This window comes from Chiloscyllium punctatum, chromosome 31 (genome assembly GCF_047496795.1).
Source record: "Chiloscyllium punctatum isolate Juve2018m chromosome 31, sChiPun1.3, whole genome shotgun sequence".
NCBI classification, from domain to species: Eukaryota; Metazoa; Chordata; class Chondrichthyes; order Orectolobiformes; family Hemiscylliidae; genus Chiloscyllium; species Chiloscyllium punctatum.
Window position 1 is genome coordinate 66881554 of NC_092769.1, and position 13953 is coordinate 66895506.

Genomic DNA, 13953 nt, shown 5'->3' on the forward strand with positions numbered 1-13953 from the left:
TTCCCTATTGTACCCTATGCTACTTTCTCCCCACCCCCACCCTCTCATTTATCTCTCCATTCTGCAGGCACTCTGCCTCTATTCCTGATGAAGGGCTTTTGCCCGAAACGTCGATTTTCCTGTTCCTCGGATGCTGCCTGAATTGCACCACTCTAATCTAGAATTTGGTTTCCAGCATCTGCAGTCTTTGTTTTTACCTAATCTCAATAACTGGACTGTAGCTCCCAACTACTGCAGGAAGGCTATGAGCAGGTGTTATAACATAAGAATATTGAGTCAGCTTACATGTGCCTCCATGTCATTTCCTATACATTTTTGGTACATAATGGGTTACAGGAAACAAAGGGGCCACATTTTTAAGGTGAGAGGAAAGAGATTTTAAAAAGTCACAAAGGGGCAACTTTTTTACTCACACAGCGGTTCACATGTGAAATGGACTTCCTGAGGAAGTGGTGGATTTGGGTACATTTACAATGTTTAAAAGACATGAATAGGAAAGGTTTGGAGGGATATGGGTCAGGAGCAGGCAGGTGGGACTAGTTTAGGATGGCACGGACTGGTTGGTCCAAGGGACCTGTTTCCATGCTGTATGACTCTGACTCTATTTCGTGTGTGTGTGGGTGTGTGAGAGATCTGTTGTAGAGAGGGTGATGTAAAGTGTTTAAAAGTGAATAATTCACTCTTGTCAGGCTCTGTTTGATGCATGTGCATCTGAGAGTTTTAACTTTGGCTCTTGTACAGTGCAGTACATGACCAAGTAAGTGGAACAATTCACGCCTATCTGTCACTTTCAGTGTCAGCTCCTATACATGTAGAGTACACAGTGGGTAAAAGGCAATGGTTCACTCCTTTCCATCGGTGCATATGTCTCAGTATCATCTCCTGTAAATGTTCGTGTACATAGCAGGTGAAACAATTTGCTCTTGTCTGGAGCAGAGTATGTATCAGTGTCAGTTCCTTTACATGTATAGAACATTGTGGGTAAAAGAGAATGATTAACTCCTGCCTGGATCTATGTGGCCCAAGAGTATGTCTCATTATCAGCCTCTGTACATTTTATTATATATTCATTCATAGGATGTAAGTGTTAGCTATGCCAGTGTTTTTTTCCCCATCCCTAATTGAACAAGGGCAGTTAAATGTCAACCACATGCTGTTTCTCTCAGGTCACCCATAGGCCAGACCAGGTAAGGATGGCAGTTTTCCTTCCTAAAGGATGTTGATGAACCACATGAGTTTGTATGACAGTGTTACATGGTTGCCACGAGGCTAGTATTGTAATTCCACATCTTGTTAATGAATTCAAATTTCACCATCTGCCACAGTCGACTTCCCCAGAACATTGGCCTGGGGTTCAGAGTTGCTTTTGTTTTAATACTAGTAGGTTGTTGTTACCACTATCTCACTGCTTCCCCTACTAGATGTATAGTACACAGTGGTTAAAAGGAAACAGTGCACTTTTGCCTGTTATTGTATATCCTGTATATAAGTGCAGTGCACAAGCAGGTAAAATGGTGCGATTTTCTCCTATATGGCACCCTGTGTCTCTCAGTGCCAGCTCTTGTACACATATAGTATACAGAAAATTACTCAATTGATCAGTCAGCGGAGCAGAGCTTCACTCTCTTTGGAACCCAAATCCATCCAACACCTAATGTATTCTGTTCTGTTCTGTCTTAAATGTTCGAGATGTCCAACCTGTCAGTCATGATGGTATCCATAATGATGGACTTTGGTCAGAATGTAAGCCTCTTCTGGATTGTACATTATCTGTTATGGAGGCGATTTGCGATTGGGAGTTGTTTTTACGGCTGGCTCTGAAGATCAGCGTTGGTCTGAGGTTGACTGACTGTTTTACTCCCGGCAGCCTCTCTTTGCTGACTGACGTCTTGTCATATCTTCGGTCCTCTGCTTTTTCCTCACCCTTCCTGACTATCAACTCAAACGTGTCCCTTAATAAAAATCGGCAACACTGGCATATATTTGGGCAGCCAAGAGAGGAGGTGGTTTGGTTCAGTGCTCCTGTCGGTATTCCTTGCTCCCTTCAAGTTTGAAATCATTAGCAACAGCAAAGAAACGTGACCAGGTTCCCAAGGTGAATCCAGCAGCTATGCCCTGTCTTCCCTTTTAAGCATCCACTACCTCCACCACCGTCGCTTGATAGCAGCAGCGTGTGCCACCTGGGAGACATGCTATAGCGTTCCACCGGGGATTCTGGCAGAGCACTTTCTAGGCCTGTGGTCTTTACAATCTAGAGGTGACAGTGAGGCGTTGGAGGTCTGTCTGTCAATTACTGGAGGCTAGATGCCAGCGTGGACTGGGTTGGAAAGGCTGTTATTCCAAACATTTTATTACTTTATTTTCTAATTTATAATCTGTAATGCTGGACTTCTTATTTATTTACTTTTCTAATTTTTCCCCCTAATAATTTGTTCTTAAGAAGCTGTACCTAGGTGCCTTGTACGTAAGGTGGCGCAGTAATTGTAAACTTTTCACTGTACTCATTTGAATACATGTGACAATAAAGCTAATTCAATTCAGTTAGGAGCAGTTAGCAGACTTCAAGCAGCTCAGATTAACTAGGTTACTATTGGGATAGAGTGTTTAAATCACAAGGATAGGTTGCACAGATTAGTCTTGTATCCCCTGAAAGAATAGAAGATTAAGATTTAATAAAGGTTTTGAAAACAATTAAGAGCTGATGGATTCGTCAGAGAAAAGCAATTTCCTCTGTGTCAGAGTGGGACGTGGGGACCCAGACAAAATAAATTCACCTTATAATGAGAGCCACGCCATTCACGGGTGATACTGGGAAGTGCTTTTGTGCAAAAGGGCAGTCAAATCTGGACGACTTCCCCACCACCACCAAGAAAGCTGAATGCCACAATTAGCTGAGAATTTCATGGCTAAAATTGATAGATTGGGCAAGGAGAATTAAAGGCTACAGAAGTAAGGCAGGTGTCCGGAGTTAAGGTATGGATCGGCCATGATCTAATACTAATTGAATGGTGGCCCAAATTCGAGAGGTTCTCCTGTTCCAATGTTCTCCTGTCATGAAGGAGACCTGCTCTTTCTTAACCTATCCAGTTTATATCTACCTTGCCAACCCCCCATCAATAATTGCTATCTTCCTGCACCCCTTCCTGAGAGACGAGATAGACTTGGATTATTTTCATAGAGTCCTACAGCACGGAAACAAGCCCTTTGTCCGAAATTGGTCCATGCTGACAAAAATGTCCATCCACGCTAACCCCATTTCCCTGCACTTGGTCCATATCCTTCTAAACCTTTCCTATAAATGTATTCATCCAAATGCCTTTTAAGTGCTGTTAATGTACTATCCTAAACCACTTCTGCTGGCAGCTCATTCCATGAATGTGCCACCCTTGGGCGACTGTATGGAGTTTGCACATTCTCCCAGTGGCTGAGCGGGATTTCCTCTGGATGCTTTGGTTTCCTCCCACATCATTCCAACTTGTGCGTATTAAGTGGATCGGCCAAGCTAAATTGTCCATAGTGTCCAAAGCTGTGCAGGCAAGGTGAGTTAGCCATGGGAAATACAGGGTTACCGGGAAATACAGGTAGGGGGATTGGGTCTGGGTGGAATGCTCTTTGGAGGAACAGTGTGGACTTGATGGGCCAAATGACCTCTTCAATACTATATGAATACTATGATAAGATTTGGAGCAGATTTGACAGAAACATCCGAGAGGGAAATTGAATAAAAATTTGAAAAGGCAAAATCTGCAAAGGTAAAGTAACAGATTGGATTTTAAACATTTTTCTTACTTAAAGAATTAGAAGGGCTAAAAGGCATCATGAAAACTCATTAGCAAACAGGATTAAGGGGAATCCCAAGGCTTTTCATACCTATACAAAAAGCAAGAGGGTAGCCAGGGAAAGGGTTGGCCCACTCAAGGACAAAGATGGGAATGTATATATGGAGGCAGAAGAGTAGGTGAAGTCCTAAATGAATATTTTGTCAGTATTCACCAAAGAGAAGGAATTGGTGGAGGATGATCTCAGGGAAGGGAGTGTTGAATCTCTATAGCAATTTGCTGTTAGAAAGGAAGAGGTGTTGCGACTCTTAAAAAGTATTAAAGTCGTTAAGTCCCCGGGTCTTGTTGGGATCTATCCCAAAAATATTGACGGAGGCAAGAGAACAAATTGCTGGAGCATTGACGGATATCTTTTATCATCTTTGGCCAGAGGTGAGATCCCACAGGACTGGAAAATAGCCAATGTTGTCTCATTGTTTAAGAAGGTTAACAGGGATAATCCAGGGAACATCAGGCCTGTCAGCCTCATTTTGGTGGTAGGGAAATAATTAGAAAAGATTCTCAGGGACAAGATCTATAAGCACTTAGAAGTGAATGGACCGATTAGCGATAGACAGCATGATTTTATGGGGGAGGTCATGCCTCACTAATTTGGAGTTTTTTGAGGAGGTGATGAAGATGATTGAGGAAAAAGCAGTTGATATTGTCCACATGGACTTCAGTAAAACCTTGAGAAGGTCCCTCATGGCAGACTGGTACAAAAGGTGAAGTCACATGATACTGAGGTGAGTTGGCAAGGTAGTTTCAGAACTGGCTTAATCATAGGAGACAGGGAGTAGCGGTGTAATAATGTTTTTTAGAATGGATGGCTGTGACTAGTGTTCCATCGGGATCAGCGCTGGGACCTCTGCTCTTCTTGATCTACAAAACTGATCTGGAGGAAAACATAGCTGATCTGATTAGTAAGTTTGTAGATGATACAAAGATTGGAGTTGTGGATAGTGAGGAGGATTGTCAGAGGATATAGATCAGTTGGAAGGATGGGCAGAAAAATGGCAGATGGAGTTTAATGCGGACAAATGCGAGGTGATGCATTTTGGAAGGTCTAATACAGGTGGAAATTATACAGTGAATGGCAGAACTCTTAGGCGTATTGATATGCAGAGGGATCTGTGTTTACAGGTCAATGGATCACTGAAGGTGGCAGCGCACGTAGATAAGGTAGTAAAATAGACCAATGGCATGCTTGCCTTCATTGGAAGGGGTATCGAGTATAGGGTAGACAAGTTATGCTGCAGCTTTATAGAACTTTAGTTGGGTCACATTTAAAATATTGCATACAGTTCTGGTTACCACACCACCAGAAGGATATGGATGTGTTGGAGACAGTATAGAAAAGGTTTACCAGGATGTTGCCTGGTATGGGGGATATTAGCTATGAAGAAAGATTGGTAAGACTGGGTTTATTTTCACTGGACTGGAGGAGTTTGAGGGGTGACCTGATAGAAGTTTATAAGATTGTGAATGGCTTGGACAGAGTGGAAAATATGAGGCTTTTTCCCAGGTTGGACAGGTCAATTACTAGGGGACACAGGTTCAAGGTGTGCAGGGAGTCTAAAAGAGATGTGCAAAGCAAATCCTTCACACAAAGGGTTGTGAATGCCTGGATCACACTGCCAGAGGTGGTGGTGGAAGTAGGCACAATAGCAGCATTCAAGAAGCACCTGGATGGAGACATGAGTAGAGGATATGAATCCTGTAACTGTAGGTAGTTTTAGTATGAAAGGGCAAAATATGTCGGCAAAGGCTTGGAGGGCCGAATGGCCTGTTCCTATGCTGTATTGTTCTTTGTTCTTTTGTCCTCAGGATGCAGGCCTCGCTGGCATGACCAGCATTCATTGTCCATCTCAAATTGCCCTTTGAACTGGGAGGCGTGGTTGGCCACTTCAGAGGGTGGTTAAGAATTAAACTCCTTGTTGTCAGCCAGACCAGGAAAGGATTCACAGCTGATATCGTTTCCAGTGTAAATGCTAACTCGTGTGACTAACGCACAGGATTGATAATACCCAATTAAACTGAAACACAGGATGAATAATGCACACTGTATTTGATAGGCAGAGTGAATAATATCCGCTATAAATGAAAGCCACTATGATGATAACCAAAGTGGAAAATGCTCAGTGTAAATGAAGCTCTGTGCGAATCACACTTGGAGCAAATGATATCCAGTCTAAGTATTGCCAACTCAAATGATATCCAATATTAAACTCAGCCTGCATGGGTAATGTTATTTAGAGTGAAGCACACCCAGAGTGGATAATACCCAGCGAAAATGATACCAAGAGTGACTAATACCCAAAGGTTTGCAGGTTAGGCAGATTGGCCATGGCAAATTGCCTATAGTGTCCAGAGATATGCAGGCTAGCTAGATTGGCCATGATAGATTGCCCATAGTGTCCATGGATGTGCAAGCTCGGTGATTGGCCATGATAAATTGCCCGGAGTGTTCAGGGATGTGTAGGCTTTATGGATTAGCCATGGGAATTGCAGGATTACAGGGAGAGGGTAGAGGGTGGATCTGAGTGGGATGCTTTTCGGAGGGTTGGTGTGGACTTGATGGGCCAAATGGCATGCTTCCACACTGTGGGGATTCTATGAATGCCCCGTTTCACCAAAATTCAGGATGAGTGACATTCAGAGTGAGTAATATATAGAGTGATACCCAGAGGGAACAATATATGCTTCTATTTCAAAAAGGAAGTAGAGGGGTTCTCCTCAGAGTCCTGGGAACTATAAGTATCTTTCAATTAATGTCACTCAGAGCAAGTGATCTGGAAACCATCACAGTTCTGCTTGTGGATGCTTGCCACGTGCAAATTGCCTGCCTTGTTTCCTATGTCACCAGAGTGACCACACTTCAAAAGTTCTCCATTGGCCTTAAACCGCTTTGGTACGTCCCGAGTTTATGAAAGGGCAACAGAACTGCAGGTTCTCTCCCTTTCTGCATCATTCCTTTTTCTCTACATGAACCATGGAATGCGGAGGCAGGGGACTTTATAACTCCAACCCACGTTCACCTGACTGTCACTTTCTGTTTTGACAGATTGAGGAAGGATCAGTGCCACTGATTTGTACAGCTTCCCCTCTTGCACTTAGGCTATTTCGGTAAATGCTGAGCCGAGTGACCACAGAGTTCACCCTGTCTACCTAGAAGCAATGTGGTCAATGTACATAGCCCACGATTCTTTAAAACCACTGACAGAAAAGGTTGAGAACAAAGGGGCCAAAGCAACAGAATCTGGTTGCTGTAAGTCTGATATAGACACTTGGAGAATAGGTAAAAACAATGACTGCAGATGCTGGAAACCAGATTCTGGATTAGTGGTGCTGGAAGAGCACAGCAGGTCAGGCCGCATCCAAGTAGCTTCGAAATCGACGTTTCGGGCAAAAGCCCTTCATCAGGAATAAAGGCAGTGAGCCTGAAGCGTGGAGAGATAAGCTAGAGGAGGGTGGGGGTGGGGAGAAAGTAGCATAGAGTACAATGGGTGAGTGGGGGAGGGGATGAAGGTGATAGGTCAGGGAGGAGAGGGTGGAGTGGATAGGTCGAAAAGGAGATAGGCAGGTAGGACAAGTCCGGACAAGTCATGGGGACAGTTACTGAGCTGGAAGTTTAGAGCTAGGGTGAGGTGGGGGAAGGGGAAATGAGGAAACTGTTGAAGTCCACATTGATGCCCTGGGGTTGAAGTGTTCTGAGGCGGAAGATGAGGCGTTCTTCCTCCAGGCGTCTGGTGGTGAGGGAGCAGCGGTGAAGGAGGCCCAGGGCCTCCATGTCCTCGGCAGAGTGGGAGGGGGAGTTGAAATGTTGGGCCACCGGGCGATGTGGTTGATTGGTGCGGGTGTCCCGGAGATGTTCCCTAAAACGTTCTGCCAAGAGGCACCCAGTCTCCCCAATGTAGAGGAGACCGCATCGGGAGCAACAGATACAATAAATGATATTAGTGGATGTGCAAGTAAAACTTTGATGGATGTGGAAGGCTCCTTTAGGGCCTTGGATAGAGGTGAGGGAGGAGGTGTGGGCGCAGGTTTTACAGTTCCTGCGGTGGCAGGGGAAAGTGTCAGGATTGGAGGGTGGGTTGTAGGGGGGAGCGTGGACCTGACCAGGTAGTCGCGGAGGGAACGGTCTTTGCTCCCTGACCTATCACCTTCATCTCCTCCCCCACTCACCCATTGTACTCTATGCTACTCTCTCCCCACCCCCACCCTCCTCTAGCTTATCTCTCCAGGCTTCAGGCTCACTGCCTTTATTCCTGATGAAGGGCTTTTGCCCGAAACGTCAATTTCGAAGCTACTTGGATGCTGCCTGAACTGCTGTGCTCTTCCAGCACCACTAATCCAGAATCTTGGAGAATAGGGACAATCAAAAGGTGATCTGATGGAGGTCTTTAAAATTGTGAAGAGATTCAGTCAGGCAGATGTAGAGGAGATATTTCCACGTGGCAGCTTAAAACCAGTGATCATAAATATAAGATTGTCACTTATTTAAGGAATTGGGAAACCCAGAGGCCTCTCATATTCTATACTTCACAAACATAAAGTCATTAAGAATTCTGCTGTCTATGACTTTACTTACCTCAAGTCCCATTCACCCATCATCCCTATCCTCACTCTCAGTTAAGCAAAGACAGGATTTTAAAGTTCTTGCCTTCGTTTCCAAACTTCCTATTTGGTCTTACCGCGTTCTATCTCTGCAATCTCCTTCAGACCCACAACCCTCTGATATCCTTGTGCCCGTCTAATTTTGGCCTTTTGAGCATCCCCTAATTCTTCCATTCCTCCTCCATGGGTGGCCATGCCTTCAGCTGCCTGGGCCCGGAATTCTGGAATTTCATCCTTAAATCTCTCCACCTCACTCGCTGTCTCTCTCCTTTAGATACTTTCAAATCAGCCTGTTCAGACACATCCCTAGAGCAAATGGTACATGAGTCAGGACCTTCTGGCTCGGAGGTAGGGACACTACCACTGCACCATAGTGCCTATCTCTCTGCTTTTTAATACAAAACCTATTACCCTCTTTGGCAAATCATTTCAACATCTGCTTTGATAATTCCTGATGTCATAGAGGGTTGTCAGACCTCAATTGTAATATTTCTGTGAAGTGATTTGAATGATTTGTGGTTGAGACCCACAGTTGAGGTCTTGGTTGATAATGGAGCAGGTTCAAAGGGTCAAATGGCTTCATCCTGCTCCAAAAACCTAAGATCCTATGATCTATGTTAAAGGTGCATAGTAAAAACAAATTGTTGTTCCAATGTTTTGAGTGTTGAAACAATGGTGATGTAGTCCCAGGTGTGCATCGTGTGCATCTTGGCGATATTGATGTTCCCATTTCCCTGTTGTACATGCTCTGCCGAGTATTGAGATCTTGAAAGCCTTGACAAGTTGGTTCAGGGCAACGTGTAGGTGGTACACACTGTTTGCCACTACACATCGATAGTGGAGGCTGTGAATGTGGAAAGTTCACAGCCTTCCACATTGAATGATGAGGTGTCATTCAAGCAGGCTGCTTTGTCTTGGGAGGTGTCAAGGTCTTGAGTGTTGTTAGAGCAGCTCTTATGCAGGAAAGGGCTCTGAAGTAGCTCTTCAAAAGCTGGTTTACCACCACCAATCACCCTTTATTTTCAAATGGATAGCCTTTTACTATAGCACTTTCTCTAACTGAGTCAGGCACTAGAGTTTCAGTCTCCTTGCCATTCATCCTTTTATGTCAGCTAGGTCTCCCTGATTGGGCCAGATAAACAGCCCCAATCAGGGAACTCATATTCTACAAGGTCCAACTGGCTGACCTCATTACAATCACTACAGGGACAGTTTTGCATCACACTCCTGACTTATGCCCGCCAGCAGAAAGTAAAGGGAATGAATGTTTAAATTTATGGAGGGGAAATATGTAAAAGGGATTTAAGGTTCAACTTTATCACGTAGAGAGTTGTGCGTGTATGAAACAAGCTGCCAGAGGAAGTGGTAGAGGTGGTACAATTACAACATTTAAAAGGCATCTAGATGGATTCATGAATAGGAAGGATTTAGAGGGATTTGGGTCAAATGCAAGCAAATGGGACTAGATTAATTTAGGATATCTGGTTAGCATTGGTGAGTTGGACCGAAGGGTCTGTGTCCATGATGTACAACACAACAACGCTATGATAAACTGCTAATTCTTGCAAAGGTTAAATCTACAGTCTCATTAATTTCAGACTTCCCAAGTTGTAACAGATCTTGGTGTTTGATTCAGAATTTATTTCCGACGGGCATCAATGTTAAGAAAAGCCCTTTGCAAAGCAGCCAGGCATTCAATTGTTAAATAAGAACTGTAAATATGTGAACCTTGTAGTGGGCATCAGAATGGAGCTTGATTTGTTCTCACCATATTTGCCCCCTACTCCAAGGGTCTCTTGACAACGATAAGGAGCAGAAACACTGGTTTATATCCTGACCAATGAACCAATGATGTTCTAGTCAGTGTTGGAGAGGAGGGTTGCTTTCACCATAGGGGTGCCAGTTTCATCCCACATTCAACATGCTCAGTAAGCCCAGCCAGTACAGAGCTACTTAGCCATCCCCAGCCGGCAGCAGGCAAGACTCAAGCTCCAGCCCTGGCCATGACTGGGTTAGCTTTGCTCAGGTTCTGTGGCAGCAGCCTGGCTACCACCAGGGAAGCCAACCAGCATCCCTGCTGGAAGTAGCCGATATATGTCGGAAGATTTGATTTGATTTTTTTTATTGTCACATGTACCTAGGTACAGTGGAAAGTTTTTTTTTGCATGCAGTACAGGCAGATCATACCACACAAAGATCATTGGGTGATAGATCAGAGCAAAGAATAGAAATGGCACATAAAGCAAGATCAACATTAGATTTGAAATTGGAGAGGTCCAATCAGAAGTCTAATAATAGCAGGGCAGATGCTGTTCTTAAACCTGTTGGACCGTGTGATCACGCTTTTGTAATTTCTGTCTGATGGAAAAGGTTGGAAGAGATTGTTACTGGGCTGGGAGGAGTTTTTGATGTTGACTTCCTTCCAGAGGCAGAAGGAAGTGCAGCTGGAGTCACAGGGAATAAAGAGGGTAGGAGACCATTCGTGACTCAGGGCTCTAAAAGAAGGTAGTGAACAAGAGACAGCAAGAGACAACAGGAAGATGATCACAAGATGAAACCAGAAAGCAAATTCTCAGAATTTTCTGGTAGAAGTTTGCTCTTTCAAGGGATTTTTTTTTCTGACTGAATGACAATGGGTTTGACACACATTCGAACCTCAGAGCGCCCACGCAATAAACTTTCCCTCATTTATGTTCTGATCTACATCCTCCCCTTCCACCTCCCTCCGCCTATCCCCTGACCTCTGTCGGGTCTCAGTTCGCAATAGTGACTGGCTCCCTATCTGCTTATATTACGGAGCCCCTTTCTCCTTTATCTTAACAAACCACCATCCCAGCTCGGGACGGTTTTGAGGTTGAAAAGACTTTCACGCAGAATACTTTCCACAGGAACCCACCAGGTTTTGGCAAGGGCCTCTAATTAAGTGCAGCTGTGTGTGTGTGTGTGTGTGTGTGACCTTTTTAATTCTTTGCCCCATGAAAAGAATGCTGATTCTGGTACTCTGTTGCTCCCAGGTCCTACTCTTAATGTGGGGAAGTGGAGGACACACTTGGCTTCAGTACCTCCCTGGGTCTGGAAATATTAGCCACTCCTGATCATTGTCCAACCCCCATTCCCCGCCAATAAATGTGTGTGTGCCTGTTCAGCTATTAACTCAGAACAGGAATTCTCAATATTGTGTTGGTTCCTCTGGTGCAATAGCCTCTCACAGTTTAGGTTCCTATTGAGCAGTAATACAGCTGGTATTGGTCGATAAGCGCATCTACAATGGAAACTGAAGTAAACATGTCATGCTGTGATTAAACCACCCCACCAGTCACATTCACTAGGTGAGATTCCAGTGGCAAGAATCTGTAAATGGAAATCATTATAGGGTGTGCTCTGCTACTGGGCTAATGATTCAAGCAACGTCAGTGCAAAACTCACTGTAGAGACTTTGAGAATTCAAAGTTTTCAAAAAAAATCCTGGGAATAAAAAATTAGTCTCAGCGAAAGCGATTACAAAGCTGTCAGATTCAACTGGTTCATGAATAATGCATTGGGGCAGGCAACTACCATCCTTGTGTCTGATCTGGACCCCTTCTCGAGGTGTACAAAATCATGAGAAGGTGAATAGCCAAGGTCTTTTGCCCAGGATAGGGGAGGGTATAGGTGTAAGGTGAGAGGGGAAAGATTTTAAAGGGACCTGAGGGGCAACTTTTTTTTCCCACAAAGGGTGGTGCACATATGGAACAAACTGCCAGAGGAATTGGTAGAGGTGAGTACGGTTACAAAATTTAAAAGGCATTTGGACAGGGACAGCTACATGAACAGGAAAGGTTTAGAGGGATATAGGCCAAATGCAGGCAAATTGGACTAGTTTTGTTTAGAATACCTGGTCGGCATGGACGTGATGGGCTGAAGGGTCGGTTTCTGTGCTGTATGACTGTATTTAGTTGAAAGTTTAACTGCTCCTTTTGTGTGAATTAATTGCTTTAACCGCTCCCTTCATGTGAATTAACACGTCGCTAGTGTTCAGGCTTTCAAGCATGCAAATGAGAGGTCTAATTCCTATTAAAGGATTCATTTAAGTGGTTAATTCATGAGTAACGTGTCTTGCTGTTTAAAAATCATCTCCTGCAGCACTTCGCTGGTGGAGTTTCTTTTGGATGGTCGGAGTGCATGGTTGCTGATTAATTCTGCTGAGTCTGTGCTTATTGCCTCATGGCGATTAGCCTCTGAGGCTGCCTTCAGCTCTGTTCCTTGGAGGGACAGTCCCGCACACCAGCAAAGTCTGCATGCAGCTTTCAACATGCAAACCAAGGCTCGCCTGGACAGGGGGAGTGTTGCTTATTCAGCATCTTCTGGTTTTGTGACAGCTCTGATTCACAGAGCACAGAATGAGGCCATCCAGCCCTGTGAAGTTAGACCTACTCTTCTACTTTATCCCTTTGGCCCTGCACATGAAATCTTTTTTTAAAGTATTTATCCAACTAATTCCCCAGCCTCTCTGTCTGAGGTCCGTCATCCCTGGAATCATTCTTAAATCCCTGTACCCTCTGTAAGGCCTTGAAATCCTTCCTGAAGTACAAGGCCTGGGAATTATAAGACCATAAGACATAGGAGTGGAAGTAAGGCCATTCGGCCCATCGAGTCCACTCCGCCATTCAATCATGGCTGATGCGCATTTCAGCTCCACTTACCAGCGTTCTCCCCGTAGCCCTTAATTCCTCTAGACAACAAGAATCTATCAATCTCGGCCTTGAAGACATTTAGCGTCCCGGCTTCCACTGCACTCCGTGGCAATGAATTCCACAGGCCCACCACTCTCTGACTGAAGAAATGTCTCCGCATTTCTGTTCTGAAATGACCCCCTCTAATTCTAAGGCTGTGTCCACGGGTCCTAGTCTCCTCGTCTAACGGAAACAATTTCCTAGCTTCCACCTTTTCTAAGCCATGTATTATTTTGTACGTCTCTATTAAGTCTCCCCTTAATCTTCTAAACTCCAACGAATACAATCCCAGTATCCTCAGCCGTTCCTCATATGCTAAATTGGACATAGTACTCCAGTTGAGGGCCATCTAGTGATTTTTAAAGGATTAACTTGCTCACTCTGTACTCGATTCATCACTTGAAGAATCCCTCTTGCTTTATTCACTCCTCACATTGTCCTGCCAAAAGGTTAATTCTGTGGTTGGTAGAGGGGTTAACATCCCTGCCTGTGAACCAGAAGCTCCAGGTTCCAGTCCCACCCCAGGCCACCGCGGACATGTTCATAACACAGCCGAACAAGTTGAACATCAACCTTCAACTCCCTCCAGCCCACGCCTAAGTGGAGGTGGTGAAAGCAGGAACAATACCTGGTCAGCCATGTGATGGAAAGAAAGTTGGAGCACCTTCCATCACAATCCGTAGCTCCAGACAGCAACATGCTTGTAAAAATATATATTACCACAGCAACCTGGGCTCCCTGAGAGACACGTGCAAAGTTTGTCAAACTTTGCAAAGCAGAGTAGAAGTCTTAGTACAATGGTATGG